Here is a 23,247-nt window from a genome sequence, read left to right as displayed (position 1 = left end):
TTTAAAAAATGTGAAAGAGATGAACTGGATCAAGGTACCGCCTATAAAGGTATTTGTTCAGTTTTTCTAGATTGTGGTGCAGATAGACAATTTGCAACAGTTAGTAAATATTTTCGATCATATGTTGTTATCCAATTCTTTTCCTGTATCATATTCCCATAATCTTTGGAATTTTGTTTTCTGTCTTGGCAGGTTGTTTATTAAGAAGCCCTGTATTGTTAATATCAATCCTGTGTCAAAATAATTATATTTGTATAGGCATTTGAATTGGGTCAGGTGGTATCAGTTAATTCTATTAGTAGAGATTCAAAGTAGATGTTGATATATGTTAGATTTGTCACTGCTGATCTAGGGATTTTCTTGGTTACAATAGGGTTCTCAGTGGTGAGTGGTTATTCCAATTATTCAAAGTCTCCTCTTGTCACTAATTTATTAGATATCCACCAATTGAAATCATCTTCTGTTTTACCGCAGTTACATAAAAATTTGGGGTTACCGATCACCGGAGACATAGCAGAATAGTGCGAGGTTAGATTAAATTCTGTATACCCTCTTTTCCCAAAGGTGGTATGTTTTGATCAAAAGTAGATAAATGTCAGCGCTGTGCAATAGCCCTAAATAAGTGTTTGTGGGGAAGCTGTGTATTGAGATAAATGTGTATGATTTCCAACTCCACAGCGGTGGTTTAGGAAATTAGGAGTGTAAACTTTGTATCAAACACCACTATACAGAATACTCCTAATTTCCTAAACCACCGCTGTCTACTTCTGGACATTCTATCACATAGGTTTGCGGAATAACATTTTATGTCTGGCAGCTACAAATTTTTATCTTTGGACGTTTAATATTTGGTGTCATACAGACGATTTAATTTTATATTGTGTTTTTTTGTTCTGTTTTTTTGGGTATGTTTTAATCGTTGAGGGAAGCAGAGAACGTAGTGTGTCTTTTCCCTGATCAATCCATAGTATATGTGATATGACATAAAATTAAGACTCTTCTGGACCTTTATTCAAATATCATAAAAAATATGCCACAAATGTCACAATGTATTAGCATGGATGGATGAATGGATGGATAGCAAGATAGTCAACTATTAAGGGTGGGCAGTGACGTAGCATGAAGCAGCACGCATGTTTGCCGCCGAAAGAAAGGTGCGGAGGCAGTCTAGGGTGAGGCGTGGGTTCTTGCTGAAGCGAACGCTGAAGGCCGACTGAAACCAGTGTGAACATGCTGTGAGTCACAGAATCACTGAGGGTGAAGGCTGAACCATAACTCGACGGGTTCCACTGCATACCAAATTGAACCGGCGGACAAGCAAGGAGACACAGTAAGGGGCAGTGTGAGGAACTAACTCTGCTGGGTTTTGAACCCTGGTTTACATGCTGCTAAACCTCTTCCTTACCAGTACACCAGCCTGCCTTTTGCAAATGTACCTGAGATCTGGTAACCTTGACTCTACAAGCATTGGTATCAGTGACAAGTCTCTTCAGCTGTGTCTGGTCATGTGTCTGGTTCTTGGCCTATAAAAGCCACTTCCTGTCTCTGTACCTTTGCCAGATTATTGTGGTTCCTGTACTCTCTAATCAAGCTTGTTCCTGTTTATCCTACCTGTTGCTGATTTTGGACCGTTTTGACTTTGCTGCTTCTCCTTCCCACTGACCTCGGCTTGCCTCACTACGATTATCATCTCTCTGTTCCAGTCTCCCATCTCTGCTTAAGACCAGAAGGCCACTCAAGGCTCAGGGGCTCAACCACCTGGGTAACGAGTGGCTACCTCTGGCAGAAAACATTGCTGATCTGGCTACTGGACTCCAAAACTTTGTAACATCAATATCATTACAGAATAATCTGGCCCATTCATGGAGACCGTCGGATCAGATTCTGCATTGGCCCAGCAGGTTGCTTTTAATGCAAGAACTATGCAGACCCAGGCACAGACCATTCAAGTGCTGCAAGATCAGGTAGCTGAACTGCAAAATGAAGTTCGAGCAATGCATAGTGAGCTTACCAGCTACAGGGCACATGATGTTGCGGCTGCTGCTGCTACTACTGTTACACCTGCACAAGATGCCCGCTTGCCTCTACCAGAAAAATTTGGAGGAGACCGCAAAAAATTTAGGGGTTTCCTAAATCAATGCCGTTTGCATTTCATGATGTTACCTAAGCGTTTTCCATCTGAAAGAGAGAAGGTGGGATTTATTTTCTCCCTATTCAAAGATGAAGCCCTGGCTTGGGGCTCCCCTTTTCTGGAACAGGACAGTCCAGTCTTGGGAAATTTAAAATACTTTCTTGAGGCCATGTGCCTAGTTTTTGATGACCCCAATCGCTGTGCTACAGCAGAAGCCACTCTCCTTCATTTACATCAAGGGAGGCGCTCTGTGGCTGAATATGCAGCTGAATTCAGACAGTGGGTTGCTGATACTACTTGGAACCAATCAGCCCAGAGGTTCCACTTCAGAAGGGGTCTCTCAGAAGCTATAAACGATGAGCTAGCTCGTGTTGATCTTCCTGTTGAGTTTGATGCATTTGTGCGGTTGGCTATCCGTATTGATCGGAGACTTTCAGAAAGAAGATTGGAAAGACAGGGCTCTTTTAAACCAAGTGCTACTCCTACTTTCTATTCAAGAATTTCTACTCCGACCCCACAAACACCTACAGACTCTGAACCTGAGGCTATGCAGGTAGATCTAATAAGAGGGTCATTATCCAATGAAGAAAAACCGTGGCGACGCACTCACAATTTATGCCTGTATTGTGGTAGTGCAGGGCATTATGCCATCAATTGCCCTAGCAAGTCTAAAAGAACAATAGCTATGACTGCTGAGGGTTCACAGATTCAACACCAATCCCAGATTTCAGACCAACTGGATTCTGTCACACAACCCTTGTTTTCTCTGGCTCAGGGTGAAGAGGGTATGATGACTCAACATCCTCATTTGGTGGTGCCTATCACTTTGCAATATGGTGATAATAAAATTTCAACTACAGCTATGATAGATTCTGGAGCAGGCGGAAACTTTATGGATATTAAATTTGCAGCAGGAAATAAAATTCAGTCTATCCCTAAATCTTCACCTGTGTTAATGGAAACAGTAGACAGTTCTCCACTTACGTCAGGCCCGGTTACACATGAGACTGTGCCCTTAAAATTGATTCTGGAAGTGAATCACCATGAGTCTATATCTTTCCACCTAATTTCTTCAACACAGTTTCCAGTGATTTTGGGTATACCCTGGCTTGCTCTGCATAACCCACAGATTGATTGGAAGACTAGAACTTTGTCCTTTCCTTCAGAACACTGCTTAATGAATTGTCAACCCTCTAAGGCAACACCTGTTGCCACAACAATTAATGAAATGGTTGATACAAACTTAACTAAGCTTCCTCTACAATATCGGGATTTTGCAGATGTCTGTGATAAGAAGAATGCTGATCAGCTTCCACCTCACAGGCCTTATGATTGCCCCATAGAGCTGCTACCTGGAGCTGCTATCCCATTTGGCCGTATATACTCCCTTTCTGAGCCTGAATTGAAAGCACTTCGTGAATACATACAAGAAAATCTTGCCAAAGGCTTTATTCGACCATCTACTTCTCCAGCAGGAGCTCCTATATTCTTTGTAGAAAATAAAGATGGCAGTCTACGGCCATGTGTCGATTACAGGGACATTAATAAAATCACTGTTAAAAACCGCTATTCCTTGCCTCTCATTCCTCAACTTCTGGAGAGACTTCGCTCAGCTAAAATATTTACAAAGCTTGATCTACGGGGGGCATATAATCTGGTTCGCATAAGACCAAATCATGAATGGAAAACAGCTTCCAGAACCAGGTACGGACATTACGAATATCTAGTAATGCCATTTGGGCTGTGTAATGCCCCTGCAACTTTTCAGCATCTAATCAATGATGTACTACGGGATCTCCTGGATCAGTTTGTTGTGGCATATTTGGATGATATCCTGATATTTTCTGATAATCTTGAAAATCACAGAAAACAGGTCTGCATTGTTCTTGAGCGCCTTCGTACCCACCACCTATACATTAAACTGGAAAAATGTGAGTTTGAACAAACAGAAATTCAATTCCTGGGATATGTAATAACTCCTAAAGGTTTAAGTATGGACGCAAGTAAAATTAAAGCTGTGCTGGACTGGCCCATCCCCAAGAATGAAAAAGATATTCAGAGATTTGGGCGGTTTGCCAATTTTTACAGGCGTTTCATTAAGAATTTCTCTGCCGTTATTACACCGATCACTGAACTTACACGTAAAGGGACTCCTTTTCAGTGGTCCAATAAGGCTGACACTGCGTTTTCCAAATTAAAGACTCTGTTTACATCTGCCCCTATCCTGGTACATCCTCAGCCAGAATTGCCATTTACTGTAGAGGTAGATGCTTCTGATTCAGCTGTTGGGGCTATACTGTCTCAAAGGACTGGACCTAAGATGTTGTTACATCCATGTGCCTTCTATTCCCGCCAGATGTTACCAGCAGAACGAAATTATGACATAGGGAATAAAGAACTTTTGGCTATAAAAGCTGCCTTTGCCGAATGGAGACATCTCTTGGAGGGAGCCACCCATCCAATTACTGTCCTCACAGATCACAAAAATCTGGAATGTATTCAATCAGCTAAGAGACTGTCAGCCAGCCAAGCACGCTGGTCCCTATTTTTCTCAAGGTTTAATTTTTTGATTTCATACCGCCCTGGTTCCAGAAATGGCAAGGCAGATGCCTTGTCTAGGATAGCTGACCCCCTCCATACTACAGTAACCAAAGCCACCATCTTGCCTGAGAGTAGATTTTTAGGAGTTACCTTTCCTTCTGATCTAATGTCTCGCATTAAAAAGGGCTACGCTGATGATCCAGTTTTTCGTGATCCTCCTCGTGATCTTCATATGACCATGCTTAATGGGTTTTGGATTTTTCAACAACGTCTGTTTGTTCAAGAATCAGTGCGACTGGACGTTTTACGTCTCTACCATGACTCAAAACCAGCAGGTCATCCAGGAATCCGAAAGACACAAGAACTACTTACCCGATCCTTTTGGTGGCCTAAATATTATGAGGATGTTAAGAAGTATGTGTCCTCTTGTGATGTATGTGCCAGACATAAGACTCCTCGCTCATCCCCTGTTGGCATGCTTCAGCCTCTTCCTATTCCTCATCGTCCCTGGGGATCTATATCCATGGATTTTATTGTGGAACTACCTCCCTCTAAGGAACATTCTTGTTGTTGTGGACCGGTTAACTAAGATGAGTCATTTCATACCAGCTCGTGGTCTCCCTTCAGCTAAACAGACTGCTGACCTAGTTATTCGGGAAATATTTCGCTTGCATGGAGTGCCTGATGAAGTAATTTCTGACAGGGGAGTGCAGTTTACATCTCATTTTTGGAAATATTTTTGTTCTATTCTAGGTATTAATGTAAATCTGTCGTCAGCTTTTCATCCACAAAGTAATGGACAGACTGAGCGAACCAACCAGACTTTAGAACAATATTTGCGGTGCTATATTAGTTACCTGCAGGATGACTGGCTGGATTTTCTACCCACGGCGGAATTTGCCTAGAACAATGCCCAACACTGCTCCACTTCTCTGAGCCCATTTTTTGCTAATTATGGTTACCATCCAACCTTTCTAGTGAGTCTCCCAATTACTACTTCCATTCCTGCAGTCACTGACCGGCTAACCGCCTTACGAGATTCCCAAGAACTGTTGAAGAAGACTCTTTCGGAGGCTCAGGAATGTTACAAAAGAGCTGCTGATAGGCATAGAAAGGAGGCCCCAGTTTATCATGTTGGTGACAAGGTTTGGCTGTGAACAAAGAATCTTAAACTTAGGATTCCTTCTCATAAATTGGGTCAAAAGTTCATGGGACCTTTTGAGATCATCGCTCAGATCAATGCTGTCACCTTCCGTCTGCAACTTCCAGATTCCATGAAAATACATCCAGTGTTTCACGTTGCACTGCTTAAACCTTTTCATGAAAATACTTTCCCTGGTCGAGCCTTGCCTGCCCCACCACCAGTCCTCGTGGATGGTGAAGATGAATACGAGGTGGAAAAAATTCTTGACTCCAGGATATTCTGCAACAAACTTCAATATTTGGTTCATTGGAAAGGCTATGGTGAAGAGGATAGATCGTGGGAACCAGTGGACAATATTCATGCTCCTGATCTTCTTCAGTCTTTCCATGCACAGTACCCTGCTAAACCAGGAAATAGGGCATCCAGAGGCTGCGCCTGTAGAGGTGGGAGTAATGTGAGGAACTGACTCTGCTGGGTTTCGAACCCTGGTTTACATGCTGCTAAACCTCTTCCTTACCAGTACACCAGCCTGCAAATGTACCTGAGATCTGGTGACCTTGACTCTACAAGCATTGGTATCAGTGACAAGTCTCTTCAGCTGTGTCTGGTCATGTGTCTGGTTCTTGGCCTATAAAAGCCACTTCCTGTCTCTGTACCTTTGCCAGATTATTGTGGTTCCTGTACTCTCTAATCAAGCTTGTTCCTGTTTATCCTACCTGTTGCTGATTTTGGACCGTTTTGACTTTGCTGCTTCTCCTTCCCACTGACCTCGGCTTGCCTCACTACGATTATCATCTCTCTGTTCCAGTCTCCCATCTCTGCTTAAGACCAGAAGGCCACTCAAGGCTCAGGGGCTCAACCACCTGGGTAGCGAGTGGCTACCTCTGGCAGAAAACATTGCTGATCTGGCTACTGGACTCCAAAACTTTGTAACATCAATATCATTACAGGCAGATTCCCAAAGTTAATAGAGCTTCGCAGGTGGGTCGTCCTAATGGCGGCACCCCTGCTAAGGGAAACTCTCCCCTCGTGCATTATAGCAGTGCTGCCAGAGTTATCATGTAATTACATAAGCGGCTTAGAAAACGGACCGAGATCGATACGTTAAAGTTCTGCTGTATTAGCTCACTACCCTGACTTCCTCTGAGAATCAATTATTCGAGTACCACATAGCCACATGGTGAAGTACATGAAGCTCTAACTTATATTTTTCTACATAAGGTTGCACCTTGATAAGGATTCTCTCCTGCATGATGACTATTTGAGCTACAACTGAGATGTGCTTATTTTTTTCAAATTTTCCCTCTACCATTATATTTTTCTTTTTTTTTCCATTTTATTTATTTATTTATTTTTGTGTTTGGACAAGGCAAGGAGAAGTGGTGGGAGAAGAGAAGGGGTCCAAAAGAACAAGTGATACAAGAAGACAGAACATAAGAATAAGGAGTGAATAAGGAAAGGGGAAAAAGGAAGAGGGTTATAAGGAAAAAGTAAAAGACAAGAAAGAAAAGATAAGAAAAGAAATGGAAATAAATGGAAATGGTGAAGGGACCAGAAAGGGGAAGCTGAAATCAAGGGGAAGATAAACTAAAGAAAAGGAAAGAGAGAGGAAGAGGAAGAGAAAGAAAGAAGAGGGAAGAGAAAATGAACAAAAAAGGATTAAAAAGAAAAGAGAGAAAAGGAAGAGAAAAGAAAGGGGGAAGTAAAAAAAGATTAGAAAAAGAAAGAAAGAGAGAAAATAAAACGGTACCAATCATGCACCAACACGATACACGAGCACACGACCCGGCCACGCGGCCTATACTGAAGCGGAACCTGAAACCTGGGGGAGGTGGCCGATCACCCGGCATGGGACAAGCTTACATGCAAGAATTTAACTATGCCCTGCTACCCCCCTCTGGACCGGCGGGGGATATCCCGGTCCTCGCTGGGGATGACTACCCCCACAACAAGGCATGACCAAGCGACAACACTTACAGGAAAACGGGGCTGTCACGCACACCCGATCCACTCACCGCTCAGCGGCACTCAAAGCCTCCAACCAAGACTTACGCCGATAGCAGAGAGGATAACCAGCATTCAGCACAGTTACTTACAGGGGACCGACATGGGCAGAGAGTCTCTCCAAGAGACAGAACCCCATCAAGCTACCCACCCTGCCAACGTCCCGGACCCACCTGCCAAACCTCTGCACTCGCGGCGCCTTGGAGCGGCGGCCTACCAGCCGTGGGCATCGGCTGACCAACCTACCATACAGACTGGCAGGGAAGTACTGTGGTTCAGTAGTCTGTTAGTTGACTTGTGAAACCAGTTACAGACGAGTCTCTGAAATCTAGGGGCCTGGAACTCTTAAGCCAAATATGTATGTATAGTTTAATTCAGCAAAGGAAGTGGACTAGAGCCTAGATTTATCACACAGGCTCCGTACTAAGCCTAGCATGTTACAACTTTTACCACCTTGCTTTACCAGACCCTGTGAGATTTTGCTATAAGTAATATGATCTGTGGCTGCATAAGCCATGTGAAATCTTGCCTGTTTGAACTTTCCTGCCCCCGTATCCAGCGGTACACTTAAGCATCTCAGATGTACAGCGTGTTACTCAGGGCCGCTAACAGCTCTATATATGTCTTCTCTGACCATTTCATGATTTTATCTTATGTGATACAGCAACTGTACAGTTCCGTTGGCGAAGTTTAAGCTCTTTTTCCGCATCAGTATGCCTACCACATATACCGATGTACTCAACGCGAAGCATCGATTATTTTATTTCATTCTAGTTAATCATATTTTGACTAGATAACTGTTTAGTCAAGCATGATAGAAAAATGTGCAAATTTCTATGCCACTGCCTAACTACTGCCACTCTTGAAATGCGCTGTTGTGGCATCTGTTTGTACCCTGTAAAAACCTGCACAACCAAAATAAAGAATAATAAAAAAAAAAATTATAATCCTGGAAAAAAAGGTATTAACTCTTTTTACTCCCCAAAAACTAATGAGACCAATAGGAAACCCATCTCCAACGAACAGCGAGGAGAACTATGGAAACCACGCAATATCAAGATATACAGTTAACCCCATTAACTATAACTCAAGAGGTACTAGAAGAGTCCCTAATAAAATATATGTGACAGTCAGAGTAGTTATTACCGTTTGATATTCCCTTATTCCCTGAAATAATATCGCCAGTAATCCAAAGGTTCCAATATCGCTGGTGTCACATAATAACCCACACATGAGCCAAAGCTTAATGCTGGGACAAGACTGGTTAAATTGCAAAACAGGCATTCAATTTATACAACACATAATTCCTCCTCTGAGCCAGCGAGATAATTGAGTTTTGGAAACATACTAACCTCAATTATCTGCTGGCCAGAAAAAGTTTAAATTTTCAAAATTTTTTGAAATACCCCCAAAATACATAAAAACCCCACAACATATACATGGGTAGCTGATCTCTGTGGGAGAAACATATTAAAATTTCAGCCAAATCCATTCGGTAGTTTTCGAACGGCACCATGTGGAAAGTTGACCGGTCTGCCACGAGGGTGAATCCGAGAAATAGTTCCAGAGGATTTGTAGTAAGAGCCGGTCTCCATTCGTGTGGATTCATATGAAAACCGCAATAGGTGAAATAGAGATGGTTCGTGTAGAATGCTCCTGTCGTTCATCTGTTTCAAACTCCCAAACGCTGTTCATCTACAGTGCCGGGAATAGAATGTAGGGGACTTCCATAGCGAGTGCGTTGCCGAAAACAGTGCCAGGCACTCGACGACCAGGTCCCGCTGGCCGCGTTCAGGAGACAGGATGGCCGCCTTCCATTGTTCTCACCACGTGTGTTTGTATGCACGAAATGGCGGCCACCGAGGAGCATTCAATTAGTCTGCGGTTTTCGTATTGCTAAACAGTGTTCCACGTTCTAATTAGTCCCAGGGTGGTCTCCGTTCGGTAAAACGAATGATTTAACCAACGGGCATAAAATAAAACGAATAGAAAAGGGAAGTAGATAGCAGGGAGTGTAAATAGCCGAACGGTGCTGGGAATTCCTTCACAATATACATCAAAATAAAGTAAAACCTTGACACAAGTATCTCAATGTTCAAGCTGGAGCTTACTCAGTTAAAGGGAATCTTCAGTGCCAGGAAAACAATCTGTTTTCCTGGAACTGGAGGTTCCCTCTCCCTCCCACCCCCCAATCCTCAGTTACTGAAGGGGTGAAAACCCCTTCAGTCACTTACCTGAGGCAGTGACGATGTCCCTCGTCACTGTCTCCTCCTCCACGCCGCTCCTCTTCTTACTCCGTCGGCCAGTTGGCGAGACTGATCCCGCCCACCAGCCGAGGAGACCTAATGTGCATGCGCGGCAATGCTGCGCATGCGCATTAGGTCTCCCCATAGGAAAGCATTGAAAACAAATTTCAATGCTTTCCTATGGGGATTTGAGCGACGCTGGAGGTCCTCACACAGCGTGAGGACGTCCAGCGATGCTCTAGCACAGATAATCTGTGCAGGAAGTTCCCTCTAGTGGCTGTCTAGTAGACAGCCACTAGAGGTGGAGTTAACCCTGCAAGGTAATTATTGCAGTTTATAAAAAAAACTGCAATAATTAACTTGCAGGGATAAGAGTAGTGGGAGTTGGCACCCAGACCACTCCAATGGGCAGAAGTGGTCTGGGTGCCTGGAGTGTCCCTTTAACCAGTATTCTAACTCAGTTAACCAGAAACTGCAAGAAGAAAATAATTTATTATCTTACAGATCCTCAGTCAGTTTAAGGACATCAAATTATTCCCAGATTTATCACCAACAACTCGACGGGCGAGAAGGAAATTCAATAAAATCCCAGCAATTCTCAGATCAAATTATATCAGATATAAATGGAACTTTCCTGTAGCACTAGCAGTATTCTACCAAGATCAGTCTTATGTATTCAAAGATCCATCATCGGCAAAATAAATAATCTTAAAATGGAAACTCTAATTTTTACTTTTGTTAACTAATGACTTTTTTTATCTTTCTCCCCCCTATAAGAGTTAATTCCTTTAATTGTTATAAAGGGGATTTTTTACCCCATTTTGGGCTCAATCACAATTAAATATTGGTAAATATGTTACATTATATTGCGTTCCTGGGTCTTAACTAACGGGATTTTATTGTAGGGAACCAACCTACTCTTCTAACTCTACTTTAAAAGATTTATAATAGCAAGAAAATAAAATGTCATTTTTTTTTCTCCTTAACCCCTTAAGGACAGAGCTTCGGAAGCTTGTCTTTCACTTTGTGACAACGGCATTTTTTGCATTTTTTGCTGTTTGCGTTCAACTGCAATTTGCATTTGACTAATTTATTGCACCGACGCATATTATATACCGTTTTTTAAAGGACAGAAAGGGCTTTCATTTGATGTAACATATATATATATATACATGCTTATTTATTATAAAAAAATACAGAAAAATGCAAAAAAAAAGAAACATTTTGATTATTTTACAGTTTTTGCAATAATAATGTGTGCCTAATTAGTGCAGGTTAAGGAAAGTAATTAAAAATAAATTCATTTAGTTGTTCTGATTTACAGAATATATAATGTGTCTGGGATTTTCAGTTTTTTTTGGTAGTTACAGGTCACAAAGCACAAGGAGTAAAATAAACTTTTAATATGGAGCGATTTTAGAATTTGGTATGTTTGTCTTGTAAGCTTTATAGCCATAAAAGAAAACAAAATTGCCACACAAAAGTATATATTTATATAAAGTAGACACCACAGGCTATTTACCTAAGGTTGTTTTGACACTTTCTACGTAGCCATTTTACCGCCAACCTCTGCTAAATATTGGAGTAAAAATTTGTTTTTTGGGGGTTTTCGCACACAAACGTATAACAAAGAACTTCTCATGTGTATTTTGTAAAGTTGGTGTGTGCTATTCCTGTACAAAGTTTTATTATGTGTTCAGTTACTTCTGCTGAGTACAACGGTACCCCCATTGTATGTCTTTGGCACTATTTCGTGAAGCTACAGTGCCATATAGGAGACCTGTCCTTTTCAGTATTCACAGTAGAATTTTGAGAGACGGATTTAATGAGCCTATGCTTCCATTTGGGTTATTATAACAGTTTGACTGTTCAAAAAACCCCCACAAAGGCCTACCATTTGTAAAAGTAGACACCCCAGGGTATCTCATAAGGTGCATATTGTGCCTTAACATGCCCCCATTTTTTTTACCATTACATGCCAAAGTATGTTGTAAAAAATAATTTTGTGCATTTTTTACATACGGATTGGATTTTTGCTGGGCATTTTGTATATTTCATATGTGCCACCAGGGGCGGACTGAGATCCCTCAGGGCCCCCGGGCAAAATAAATCAAGGGCCCCCTTACAGGCCCCACCCATACTCCGCAGCAAGCGCCACCCATGTCCCGTCTCCATGCACCGCCTCCAGCCACACCCTACACAATCTTTAGACACAAGGAACAAAAGTGCAATAATCCCTTCAAGGCCCCAGTAGAGACTACAATTGAGGGCTAATGGGCCATGGAGGGGGGTCTTTCTAGCAGAGGCTATCTCAGTGTCCTTTAGAGAGTGTGTTAGAAAGAATCCCCTCCAGGCCCTATTAGAGACTACAATGGAGTCTAATAGGCTTGAAAGGGGGTCTTTCTAACAGAGGCCATCTCAGTGTCCCTGCTTGAAACAGTCGCCTCCAGGCCCCAGTAGAGACTACAATTGAGGGCTAATGGGCCATGGAGGGGGGGAGTATTCTAGCAGAGGCTATCTCAGTGTCCTTTAGAGAGTGTGTTAGAAAGAATTTCCTCCAGGTCCCATTAGAGACTACAATGGAGTCTAATGGGGCCTGGAGGGGGGTCTCTCCAACACTCTGGTTCCTATTCACAATATAGCAACACAACATAGCTCGCTGATACCTAGGCCAAGTTGGCTCCTCTTACATTAATTACTGTTGTTGGCTGGCAGTCTGTGAGCTTGCTGGAAGGCTGTGGGCTTACTGGCTGCGGCTGGCAGGCTGTGGGCTTGCTGGCAGGCTGTGGGCTTGCTGGCTACTGCCGGCAGGCTGTGGGCTTGCTGGCTGCGGCTAGCAGGCTGTTGGCTTGCTGGCTGTGGCTTGCTGGCTGCGGTTGGCAGGCTGTGGGCTTGCTGGCTGTAAGCCTAACTGGTGGCCTGTGGGCTGGCTGGCTGGCTACTGGCCAGCGGCCAGCCTGTGGGCTGGCTGGCCTGTGGGCTGGCTGGCTTGCTGGCTACAGGGGCACTTGGAGATTATTTAAAGAAATAATCCATGCACAATAACCACTACTGCTCTGTGTAGTCGTTATGGTGCAAGGAGGGCCGGGGCCCCCTCCCAGAGTAAGTAGTCAAACCGTTTAAGAACAGATTGACAACTTACCTGGGGTCTGCTGGGATATGAGGCTGTTGTAGGGTATAGGAGCAGTGGTGCAATGTGTAAGGGGTGCAGTGTGTGTGAACGGTTCAGTGTGTGTGAGGGGGTGTAGTGTGTGTGAGGGGGTGTAGTGTGTGAATGTGTAGGGTGTGTGGGGCAATGTGTGTATGAGGGGGCTGTGTATGTGTGTGGCAATGTTAGTATGGAGGGCTGTATGTGTATGGGTGGGCAGTGTATGTGTGTGTGTGTGAGGCAATGTGTGTAAATGTGTATGGTGTGTGGGGGTAGTGTGTTTATGGGGCTAGAGTTCACTCTCACCACTGCAACCACCAGGAATCCCTGGTGGTCACAGTGTTGAGAGTGAACTCTAGCCCGTAGCTCCAGGGCTACAGTTTACTTTCGCCAGAGCCGTAACGTTGCCGTGGAAACCGCGGAAACGATCTGTGCTCGCGCAAGAAGGACCCAGAGGAGCTGCAGGCTGAGCTCCCGGGTCCTCTCTTCCTCCCTCCCCTGCCGGCTGCCGGCTGCCCGCACGGTGCCTGCGGACAGGGGAGGGGGCAATTGCCCTCCTCTTACTCCCCCCTACCCCTCTTCTTAACCCCCCTCCCCCTCTTCTTACTCCTCCCTCTTCTTACTCCCCCCTCTTCTTACCCCCTCCCCCTCTTCTTACTCCCCTACCCCTCTTCTTACCCCCTTCTTACTCCCGCCCCCCCTCTTCTTACCCCCCTCCCCCTCTTCTTACCCCCTTCTTACTCCTGCCCCCCCTCTTCTTACCCCCTCCCCCCTCTTCTTACCCCCTCCCCTCTTCTTACCCCCCTCCCCTCTTCTTACTCTTTCCTCCCCCATCTTACTCTTCCCTCCCCCTTCTTACTCTTCTCCCCCCCTTCTTGCTCCCTCCCCTCCCTTTCTCTTTTTGCCCCCCCCCCCCTCCCCTCCTTTTCTCTTTTTGCCCCCCTCCCCTTCTCTTTATGCCCCCCCTCCCCTCCCTTTCTCTTTTTGCCCACCCCTCCCATCCCTTTCTCTTTTTGCCCACCCCTCCCATCCCTTTCTCTTTTTGCCCCCCCTCCCCTCCTTTTCTCTTTTTGCCCCCCCTCCCCTCCCTTTCTCTTTTTGCCCCCCCTCCCTTTCTCTTTTTGCCCACCCCACCCCTCCCCTCCCTTTCTCTTTTTGCCCCCCTCCCCTCCTTTTCTCTTTTTGCCCCCCCTCCCCTCCCTTTCTCTTTTTGCCCCCCTCCCCTCCCTTTCTCTTTTTGCCCCCCTCCCCTCCCCTCTCCTCCTCTTTTTTGCCCCCCCCCCCACCTGTAGCGTGGCCGAGCTGCTGTGCGGTCCGCGCGCCCGGCCGGAGTGATAGGAAGGTGCACACTGTGTGTGCACCTTCCTGTCAGTCCGGCCGGGTACAGGAAACAGAAACTCCTGTTCCGCGCGGAACAGGAGTTTCTGTTTCCTGTACCCAGCCGGACTGACAGGAAGGTGCACACTGAGCACTTTCCTATCACTCCGGCCGGGCGCCGCGGACCGCAGAGCTCCAGGGAGGGGAGGTTAGAAGCTGCAGCCACCTGAGGCTCTTAAGAGAGCGCTCAGGCGGCTGCAGCATTTAAAGGGGCGGCCGGGCCCCCTGATGGCGGGCCCCCCTCCCGGCCGGGCCCCCCTCCCGGCCGGGCCCTCGGACCATGTCCGAAGTGCCCAACCGGTCAGTCCGCCCCTGTGTGCCACTAAGTTCAAACCCCCCAAATTATGCTCAGCTAAGTCTTCTGAGTAAAAGGACACCCCCATTGTATGTCTATGGCACTATTTCGTGAAGCTACAGTGCCATATAGGAGACCAAGCCATATCAGTTTTTATCGAACTTTGAATTTTGACGCCGGGCCTAAGTGCAATTTCCAAGCATCTTCGCAGGTTTTAAATTCAAACTACCCCACAAAGGCCTACCATTTCTTAAAGTAGACACCCCAGGGTATTTCAAAAGGCATATTTTGAACCTTAGCGTGGGATCATTTTTCCCGCTAGCGTGTACCAGGTGTAGTGGTAATAAGCATTTTTTTTCTGCCTTTTTGACACACAAAGTGAGTTTGCACAGTATATTTTGCAAACCATATGTGTACTACCACTGTAAAATACTTCATATGTTGCTCAGCTATGTCTGCTGAGTACAAAAATACCCCCGTATGTACCTTTGCCAGGTATATGTGGACATCGGAGGGGCACATTTGGGACACAGCCATTCCATTTTTTTTTTCCAACTTTCAATTTTTACGCTGTGCCCATGTCCCATTTTAGAGTATTTTACCAGGCTATATAATCCAAATACCCCATAAAGCCATACCATTTCTTAAAGAAGACATCCCAGGGTATTTCAAAAGGCATATTTTGAACCTTAGCGTGGGATCATTTTTCCGCTAGCTTGTACCAGGTGTAGTGGTAATAAGCGTTTTTTCTGCCTTTTTGACACACAAAGTGAGTTTGCACAGTATATTTTGCAAACCTTATGTGTACTACCACTGTATAATACTTCATATGTTGCTCAGCTATGTCTGCTGAGTACAAAAATACCCCCGTATGTACCTTTGCCAGGTATATGTGGACATCGGAGGGGCACATTTGGGACACAGCCATTCCATTTTTTTTCAAACTTTACATTTTTACGCTGTGCCCATGTCCCATTTTAGAGTATTTTACCAGGCTATATAAACCAAATACCCCATAAATCCATACCATTTCTTAAAGAAGACATCCCAGGGTATTTTAAAAGGCATATTTTGAACCTTAGCGTGGGATCATTTTTCCGCTAGCTTGTACCAGGTGTAGTGGTAATGAGCGTTATTAAATGTATTTTTTTACTTTTTAAAACATTTTTTACTTTTTAAAACTATTTTTTAAACTTTTGTTTTGCTTATTAATTTTTTTAAAGTTTCCTAAACTTTCGTAAAACTTTTTTTTACAGATTTAACATTTTTCTAAGCTTTTTTTTTACGTTAACCCCTAACTAGCAGTAAACAGCACTAACAGTAAATTCCCCATTTTCCCATAACTCCCACCCACCCCAGCTAGCAAAATATTTAATTATACAATATTTAAATTAGTTAATTAAATAAATTTAACCCCTGAGGGTTACAAAATAAATAAAAGTTAATCGTCAGGGGTTAAAAAAAAATTAGATCACAGTATAATACTGTGATCTGTATTTTGATCACTGTAGGCAGTAATCGACTGGCAGGGAAGGGGTTAATTTTTATTTGGACTGGGTAAAGGGTTTATTTTTTTACATTTTTTACTTAAACGTTATTAAAACTTTTTTTTAACTTAATTTTTTAACTTTTTAAAGCTTATTTTTAAACTTTTTTTTAACGTTAACCCCTAGTTAGCCTAATACTAAATCCCCCAATTCCCCACTAACTTCCACCCTCCCCAGCTAGCTAAATTTATAACTTTAAAATATTTACATTAATTAATAAAATAAATTTAATCCCTGAGGGTTAAAAAAAATAATTAACCCTCAGGGGTTAAAAAAAAAAATCAGATCATAGTAAAATGTAATCCCTGCCAATTGATCACTGTAGTCAGTGATCAATTGGCAGGGAAGGGGTTAATGTTATATTAAAATGGGTAAAGGGGGGTGGGATTTTAATTAAACTTTATTGTTTTGTCACCAGGGGGCAGGATCAACACTGATCCGTCTCCCTGCACTTCACACTGAACCCGGAAGTGCAGGGAGGCGGAGGTGAGTATAGAGAGCACATGTGCCCGCTCTGGCATGCTGTCAGAGCGGGCACATGTACTGGGACAGCCGGATCCGGTGCTCCCGGTCTGCCTCTAATGCAGAGGCAGACCGGAGCACCATTAACCCCACGATCGCCGCGATTGCGGCGATCTGGGGTTAATTTTAACGGGTGACGGACAAGGTCCGTCACTCGTCGTTAAGGCAATCCCCTGAGTGACGGACCTCGTCCGTCACTCGTCGTTAAGGGGTTAACTCTAATGGTACTTTTAACACTGGTTGTCTCCTGGGCTCTTGAGAGGTGGTTGTAAGAACGGTGATGAGCCAGGAATTAGGCTGGCCCCATACACCTCACTGATATTTAATGTTCTATTCTAAGAGTGTTACACAATTTTAATTAAAAAGAAGGTGTAATGGCAACCCCAGGCATAAAAAAGGGTTAACAGCCATTTAGTAGATCTTCCCTTCCAGAGACACAGGCACAGCTACTGTAGACACCAATCCACCGAACCGGAGAAGCATATGAATGCCGTAAACAGGCAAACCGGAACCATACGAATGCTGTAAACAGCCGAATAGGAAAAACCATCCGAATAGGTTACACTCCTAGAAGTCAAACTGGAACAGCATACAATAAATCCACCCCAAGAACGAGACAAGGCTCTATTTTGAGGGTCAAGCAGGAACAGACAGAGATGTAGGTTTATTGTTCTTATATACACATTAGTACCACCCACAGGGTTTTGGAAAACAACCAATAAACACGTACAATACACTCAGACACTCCCACACAAAATCCTCTCCACTGCCTGTGATACAATTACCTTACACAATGGGTAATGTAATTATCACAAGCAGAGAAATACAGTTTTTCCACATTATTCATAACTTTAAAAGTATGCATCACATTTTCAAAATCAGCATACTCCAAATACAAACATACGTCAAATCATACAAATTGGTCCAGTGGTTCAAAAGATAGATAGTCCTTTGTGACCAAATGAAGCATGACTTTTCTGCCCAAAACCAGTTCCACAGAGTCTTCTATCCTGGAGATAATTGGGAAGTAATGCAATTATCTCGAAGGACAGAGGCAAAACTCCATTAAGCACATGGCAGTAAAAAGACAGTAAAATACAATAAAATACACAAGGTTAAATTTATTACATAAAATACAAACATGCAACATATCCCCAGATAGCTTAGGTCTGAGCACACATTATTACTGAATGGCGCTCAGACCACACACATACAGTTCAATTGCCATGGAGCCAAAGTCTTTCCCATAATCTTTCATTATACGAATGGGCTCCATGGCATAGCTATCTGGGGTATCACCGCTCAAACAGGGCAAGCACCAAATGATCCGGCTTTCATGTCTTTGCAGGGGAAAATCAAGCATTTCAACATGGGGCCAATGCACAGTGACGAGATTGGTCTTGTCACAGAAGGGAATATATCACAAAAGATGAAAAGTAATATTTGTTGATTTAATGTTGGAATATTACAATACAAAGTATAAGGCAGCACACTCCACTTTGACAAAGCACTAAAACTAGACACTTTATGATAATAAGAGAACCTTAAGGACAAAAGGATAAAATTTCTCTATATCAATGAGATAATATTTTCTAATATAATTTATGATTTAACACTTCAATATGTCCAAATTAATATATAGGTTTTTGAATAATTAATACTACCCACTAGACCAGGGGTAGGCAACGTACGGCACTAGGCTGCTAGAGCCAAACAGGGTCTGGCCTATCAGGAGTCCCAGTGAAACTTCAGATATCTGCTAATACGAAAAGGTGGTGAAGGACAATCTTCAATTTATGCATTGTAGCACGTAGAGGAAGTAATCTCAGATCACTTCATTCCAGCACTTGTGAATGGGAATCCACACTGTAGTAGAGCGACCTGCAGCTGATGTTGCAGCTCCTGTCTTTGACCTGTACCTGGCCAGCCTGGTCCCCACTGGAACCCAGGGAAGCCACCCACACTGTTAGATATACACAGCAATGTAGAATAACCCTCCCATCATACAAATAATACAAACAGCCCACACACAAACACAACACACAATCTGCACAAACGTAATCCGCTAACAATACACATACATGCACACAACCCCACAAGCATTGGCGGATCGGGGGGGGGGGGCAACGGGGCAATTGCTCCCCCCGAGAAAATAGTGAGTTTGAGGCTCTCCTCTGCTGGCCCATGCAGGGCTGGTGCTATACAAGCAACAACCCTGCTGTTTGCCATCATGGACCAGAGGGGAGGTCAGTGATCTCCCTCCCCGGCCCACAGGCACATTGCTGGATGGCCGGCAGGGGAGGGAGAGAGAGAGAACCCGGGGAGCTCTTACCTGCAGCTCCGCCGGGTTCTCCTCTCGCGAGCACGGAGCGTTACCATGGCAACGCTCCGTTCTCGCGAGAGTGAACTCTCGTTTGAGCTGCATTTTAGAGTTCACTCCCCCACTAGAACCACCAGGGACTGGAAATAAAGCAATGTCTCCCCCTCCCTCAACAAAGGTAAGAAGGGAGGGGAGACATTAGCTATATTTATTTAATTATTATTTAATAATTTAAAATATATATATCTTTAATCTGCCCCCATCCCCTTAGACAAACTATAACCCCATACACACTGCACCATACACAAATATACAGCCCCCCTATAAACACACTGCCCCCCATAAACACACATAGCCCCAATAGACACACTGCCCCCTTAAACACATAGCCCCAATACACACACCGCCCCCCTTAAACACATAGCCCCAATACACACACTGCCCCCATACACACACTGCCCCATACACAGACTGCGCCACTCACACACAAACACACTGCTCCCAATACACACACTGCACCCTTTACACACACACTACCCCTTCATACACATACTGCGACCCTCACACACACTGCACCCCTCACACACATACACACTACAGCCAATATACAAATTGCTACCCCATACATACACTGCACCCCTTTCACACACACACTACCCCTTCATACACATACTGCGACCCTCACACACACTGCACCCCTCACACACATACACACTACAGCCCCTATCCCAGCAGACCCTGGTTAAGTTATCAAACTTTTTTTAAACAGTTTGATTACTTACTCTGGGAGGGCGCCACAGCAACTCCTGGCATCAAAACCACTACAGAGAGCAAATAAAACAATACCAAGCAACTGCAGTATAAATAACACAAGCAGAATACGGCAACTTGAACATCTCAATTTAAAAAAATAGGACCGGCACGCTACGGGACATCACAATCCTATATCGGCACAGTGCTGCTAAAAGGTTGCCTACCCCTGCACTAGACCAATTTTGCGTTAATTCAATATGGATACATCTTAATTGACTTGACTATGAGGAGAAGGAGAGGGGAAGGAAACGGGGAAGAGATATATAATCTATTTATTTTGAAGTTTCCTGATATACTAAGCCCCCCCCAGCTACCATCTAGACCTCACTACCTGCATAAAAAAGTAGCAAGTATTAGTTGAACATTAAGATTTGTTAAACTTTTTGTGTAATATTGAAAATATCTTTAAAAGGTATAAACAAAAAACAATATGTTATATGTTTGTTACTGTAGAGGGACTACAGTATCGGGACCCAATATCTGGGGGTACTATGGTATTTGATGCCACTTAGGTGTGTATCTTGGAATATCCAAGGGCTCAACTCACCCCAAAACCATGGTGTAATGTATACATTTTTAAAAGATAATAAGTGGGATAGAGACCCCTGTCTAAATGTGTTAGCAGATGAACAAACCCCGCTACAACAGATGTAGTGATATAAGTGAGAAAAGAGACATGTGGTATCAGAATTCAAATGTTCCCATCTTCCCTAGGGTGGGAAAGGGTGGGAAAATACTCGCCTCCTGTCATTATTAAAATTAAGATTATAAGTACACTGACGCTAGCATAATCTTCAATTTTATCACATGACAGGAGGCTTCCTATTTTGCATTTTTATTGCTGTAATAGTGATAAGGCCGCGTCGGAGTTCGGGCGGAAATAGAAAGTGCGAAAAGTGGATTCTCTAGACCAGTCCGCGAAACGAAAGATATCTGCTAGAGAGGCACCCGCTGTGAAAGCTGAGGAAGCCGCCGCTCCACGTACAGAATGAGCACCGAAGGAAGCGTCTATGCCTGCTAAAGAAAGAATCCACCGAACCCATCTGGCTAGGGTAGTAGTAGTGATGGGGACGTGTGGTCGAACGTATGACACGAGGAGTTGCCCCGAGGGTGGAGTCCGTATCGGAAGCGTAACCTCCACGTATCGCCGTAGTGTGGCCACGACGCAGAGTTGTGGATCGGAATTGAAGAAAGGGTAAAAAACCGTCGCAGAGTCAGACTTCGTGAGAGGCGATATCTGGAATGTGACTCCCTCCGGGGAGACCGAGAACGCGTCTATGTCGAACGCTCGGACGTCCGATACCCTACGGAATGAAAGTAGACAAAGTAGAACTGTTAGTTTCGCAGAGAGTTGCCGGAGGGAGAGATTGTCGTTGGTCGGCCATTCCCTCAGGAAGCGGAGGACTACCTCGACATCCCAGAGTCGTGAATATTTTGGTTCCGGGGGTCGTCGTAGTCGAATGCCTCTTAAAAGTCTGCATATCAGTGGGTCTTTTCCCACTGGGATTCCCAGTGTGGGAACATGGGCCGCTGAAATGGCTGAGCGGACTACGTTAATAGACCTATATGATCGTCCTGAGGAGAATAGGTGTGTTAGAAAGATTAGGATGGTAGGAATAGAGGCTGTAAATGGATCGATATTCCGTTCCAAGCACCAATTGGACCAGGAATTCCACGCGTGTAGATAGGATCTTCTAGTTCCTGGAGCCCATGAGTCCCATAGGAAGTCCTTAGCAGCCTGCGGTAGTTCGCCGACTTGCCAGGCACCCCGGAAAGAGTCCAAGCCACTAGGGTGAGTCGGTTGGCCAGGACGAGCGGATGAGGGCTCCCTTTCGGATCTGTGAGAGTATATTGGTGTGAGGGTAGTAGGAGAGGGTCCTTGTAAGATAGGGCTAGGAGGTCCGGGAACCAAGGTTGTCCTGTCCATAGAGGTGTGATGAGTAGCAGGGATACCCGCTGCTGTCTCAGGTAGTGAATGGTCCGTGCTATCATGGCGAAGGGGGGAAAGGCATATGCTCCCGTGATCGGCCATGGTTGTAGGAATGCATCCGTTGCTTTGCTCTCCGGGTCTGGGAGCCAACTGAAGTATGTTTGAGTTTGTCTGTTGTTGCGAGACGCAAACAGATCTAGGTGAAATGGACCCCGGTGTGCCGCTAGACTCTGGAAGATCTGTGGATCCAGTTTCCAGTCGCTGGCATCCCTCCAGTGGCGTGAAAACCAGTCCGCTGTGAGGTTCGTTTCCCCCGGAAGGTATTCCGCTTTGAGGGAGATGTTGCGGGGTAGGCAGAAATCGAAGATCTCCTTCGTTATTTCCGAGAGGATCCGGGATCGGGCTCCGCCCAGGCGGTTGATGTAGCGGACTGCCGAGATGTTGTCCATCCTTAGAAGGATGCAGCAGTCCGTCTTTTCTTTTGCTAAACTGCGGATGGCAAATGATCCTGCCAGGAGTTCTAGGCAGTTTATGTGTAGGTTGAGGTCCTGGGAGGTCCAGGTCCCACCTGTTGATGTGCCTGCGCTTGTGGCGCCCCATCCCCAGAGGCTGGCATCCGATTCCAGGACTAAGTCGGGCGTGCTCCCGAAGATGGCCCGACCGTTGCTTCCATGCTGTCCAGCCACCATCTGAGCTCGTCCCTGACCTCCTCCGTGACCGGGATTGGTTGGTCGTAGGATGGGTTGTGTCTGAGGAAGGATGCTTTGAGGCGTTGCATTGCCCTGTAGTGGAGTGGTCCCGGAAAGATCGCCTGTATGGAGGCTGAGAGTAGTCCCACTATTCGAGCGAGGGTGCAGAGTGGAATGGTGTGGGCGCGGATGGTCTTGCGCAGTTCTTTGCGAATGGTCGAGATCTTTGAGGCAGGTAGCCGTAGGGTGCTCGTGGTGGAGTCTATCTCGAATCCTAGAAATTGTACCGTTTGGGATGGTGACATGGCTGACTTGCGAAAGTTCACAACAAAACCCAGGGATAATAGTAGGTTTGTGGTATAGTTCGTGTGTTGCGTCAGTCTGGACTTGTCGGAACAGAACAGTAGGAGGTCGTCCAGGTATATAATGCAACGAATTCCTTGTGCGCGAAGATGAGCGACTACCGGCTTCAGTAATTTGGTGAAGCACCATGGAGCCGAGCTGAGGCCGAATGGGAGGCATGTGAATTGCCAGGGGCGA

General features: G+C 44.8%; 1 protein-coding gene across 1 annotated transcript in view; it reads right to left on the bottom strand.

The window, feature by feature from the left end:
* The window catches only part of ROS1 (ROS proto-oncogene 1, receptor tyrosine kinase), a 295,800-nt gene that overhangs the window by 144,796 nt on the left and 127,757 nt on the right, over positions 1–23,247 (bottom strand). The window lies entirely within an intron of this gene.

The sequence above is a fragment of the Pelobates fuscus genome, chromosome 2 (assembly GCF_036172605.1).
Source record: "Pelobates fuscus isolate aPelFus1 chromosome 2, aPelFus1.pri, whole genome shotgun sequence".
Lineage (NCBI taxonomy): Eukaryota > Metazoa > Chordata > Amphibia > Anura > Pelobatidae > Pelobates > Pelobates fuscus.
The sequence above is the reverse complement of the archived record's forward strand: the minus strand, read 5'-3'. Positions and strand labels throughout refer to the sequence as shown.